This window comes from Gavialis gangeticus, unplaced genomic scaffold (genome assembly GCF_001723915.1).
Source record: "Gavialis gangeticus isolate Ggan-Ray unplaced genomic scaffold, GavGan_comp1, whole genome shotgun sequence".
NCBI lineage: Eukaryota > Metazoa > Chordata > Crocodylia > Gavialidae > Gavialis > Gavialis gangeticus.
The window spans coordinates 20,887,989-20,890,871 of record NW_017729002.1 but is presented as its reverse complement, the minus strand read 5'-3'; the positions used below and the strand labels follow the sequence as shown (position 1 = coordinate 20,890,871).

The 2,883-nt window shown below is 49.8% G+C and overlaps 1 protein-coding gene across 1 annotated transcript in view; it reads right to left on the bottom strand.

Moving 5' to 3' along the window:
- The window catches only part of IFT140 (intraflagellar transport 140), a 275,996-nt gene extending 274,026 nt beyond the window's left edge, over positions 1-1,970 (bottom strand). Inside the window, exon 1 of the mRNA XM_019507634.1 lies at positions 1,866-1,970. The gene's annotated coding sequence lies outside the window, so the exon portion shown is untranslated. The remainder of the gene's footprint in view (positions 1-1,865) is intronic.
- Between the last annotated feature and the right edge of the window lie 913 nt (positions 1,971-2,883).

The following is a 2,883-nucleotide window of genomic DNA, read 5'->3' as shown; positions in this document are numbered from 1 at the left end:
AAAAAAAAAAAAAAAAAAAAAAAAAAAAGTTCACCAAATGTTTTGGTATGTAATCTTCTGGAAGTTTACTTCCAGCACAGCTGTTTACATACTTTTTTTTTTTTTTTTATAATGGACTCATAACTAATAACTGCATACCTGCCAAAAATGCACAGCAATGCGATTTAACATCATATGAAGCTTACTTTCTCACCTCTCCTCAGGGGGAATAATTGTATGTTTAGGAGAACATTACGTTCTCCTGTGTGTATTGTTTAGAAGGGAATTTTTTTTTTTTTCATTCAGTCATGGTCTGAAGTATTAGTCTGAAGGGCATCAAGTATAGGACTGGAATCTTAAAAAATAAAACATTTCTTCAGAAAGGAAGGCTTTTTGAGATTTTGATAAGCAAGCTTAAAGTAAAAGGTGCTGCAAATCACAACAAACCTGCATGCTATTTGAAGAGCTGGCACTAGCTACTGTACTATTTAAATATATGCATATCAGTTTTGATTTGTATTCTTCTATCTTGGTAAGATGGTTCCCAAAGCCATTTTATATTCTCTATGTAATACCATCAGCTGTATTGGATCACAATCAATTGTCAACCAAGAGTGTAGTTTTGGTTTTTGTTTTTTTTGTTTTTTGTTCTTGTTTGTCCTACAGAAGTCTGGCCATTGCTGAACTGTGCTTGGCTACAGACTTGAGCTTGCTAATGAATCCATCAGAGATAATAAATCTGGTTTTCTGAAAGGATGTGAGAAGTTTAAGAGATTCTGTAATTACCTCTAAGAAATCATCATAAATCCTTTTAAACTTTTCAAAGATGTTTGAAACAGGTTTATAAAATCAAACTATATAGAGCAAAAATGACAAATTGAGACCGGGGGAAATAGTTTGTGGATTAAGGGACAGATACTGAATCAGGTTTCAAACTACATGATCAAGACTACACTTTTCCTTGGGTACACTCTTACCCATCTACAGTTACAGCTTTTGATTGGTAAAAGGAGCATATTGTACAAACATATTAGCGATCTGGGTCCTGATCATGCAATGAGCTTCATGTGGGCAGACAAGCCCTCACAAAAGCAGGGGGAGGGGTTACACTGCTCTGCCTGAACAAAGTCAGTGAAAGGACTGAGTTCCTCATTTCCCCATTCTCTGGTTTTGCATTTTATTCCTTTTGAGCAGGACTGGCCCATTGCACAAAGCCTTGGCTGGGATGATCTCGTTGGGGATGGTCCTGCTTAGAGTAGAGACCTAGACTAGATGTGACTTCCTCATTTTTGATGATTCTGTGTGAGCTGCTGTCACCCCAGACTAAAACATGGAAGCGAAGCGCTACCCCCCCCCCTTCAAATTCTATTTTAAAAAGGGGAGAAACAAAACTAGCAGCCGTGTTTTAAAGGCCCTCTCAGTACAAAGACTACCGCGGCCACGGACCAGCCCAGTGACTTCCACCAGGGTACGGGTGCTCCAGAGGGCGCCAGGAGAAGACGGGCAAGCAGGGCGGCTCCTGGGCCCGGCCCGGCAGGTAGGTGACCCCGGCGCACGAGGCCTTCCGGCCACAGGCCCTCTGGAGGGAGCCGGGAGGGCCCGAAGCCCGGCCCCGCCGCTCCCTGCCACGGGCACGTCACCCCGCTCCGCCGGGCCCGCAAGAGTCGCCGGCAACACCCCGGGGTGGCTCCGGCAGGGGATGACGCCTGCAGAGGGCGCTGCGACACCGGCGACCCGGCCTGCCAACCGAGCCCCGCGGCCCAGGGGAGCCCCGGCCTGGACCCCTGCAGCGCAGCAGCACGAGGGCAAGAAGCCCGAGCCGGGTCCTCCCAACCCCGGGGTCCGCATCGGACCCTCTCGACGCCCCCGGCCCCGGCCGCTCCTACCGCCGCCTGCCCCGAGCGCGCGGACGCAGCCGCTCAGCGCCTTGGTTGCAGCCGCCACCGCCGCGCTGGCTCCATGATGCTTTGCGTTACCCCTGACAACCGGGGGAGCTCGTCCCGGAAGCGCCCGAGCCGGCCCGGCCAGAGAGCCAAGCAGTCACGGAAACGCCCGAGCCGGTCCGGCTGCAGACACACAAGCTCCGAAGCCGAAGCCGCAGCCGCTCGGGGGGGGCCGGTCGCTCCAGCTCGGGGGGGCCGGGAGCCTAGGGATACCCGCACCCCGCCAGGGCACCGTCCCGAAGCCCTTTGTGTCCCGGGGATCCCCAAAGAAGATAGAAACAGCCTTTTATCATCATCTTCCTTCTTTCTGGAAGATACCAGGCAAGTGATGCCGGTGGCAGGTTACTGAGCTCCCGCCAAGCTGCCTGCTGACAGCCGGGAGCTGCAGATGCTGGACGCCCTTTGGCCAAGAGTCGTTAACCTGAAGGCGCTGGACCGAATTTGTGTTCGTGTTTGTCTCGGATGGAAAGAGAACGGTGAAGTGCTTCAAGTAATGTCCTGAGCACAGTCCGGGGAGGTTGTATTAGCACCGAGAAAATGTCCACAGAGGAAGGTCACTCTCAAAGAAGAGGAATCCCAGCCTACAGCCATGGAATGACCCGCAGCTTCTGCAGCTGGATCTGTGGCTCAAGACCTATCAATGAGCCATGGTAGAGATCATCCTTGAACCGGGGGATTGCTGCTGCCAACTATCATACTAGGACTGGAGACATAAGACAGATGGTGTTAGTCAGGGCACAAAGCAGTATCTCACATGCAGATGTTCCTTTCTGTAACACAAATAATTTGCTCTTATATAAATACTTTTCTTCTGCACACTTCAGATTGCTTTGCAAAGGAAGACAGCAGTATAACAGAGGCAAAATGACTCAATGAAAGTTGTACTAGTTAGAAAGTCTTCCAATTCTTTCTATAGTACTCTAGCCACTGTAGCACATTTCTTCCATACAAGTCCAAACCA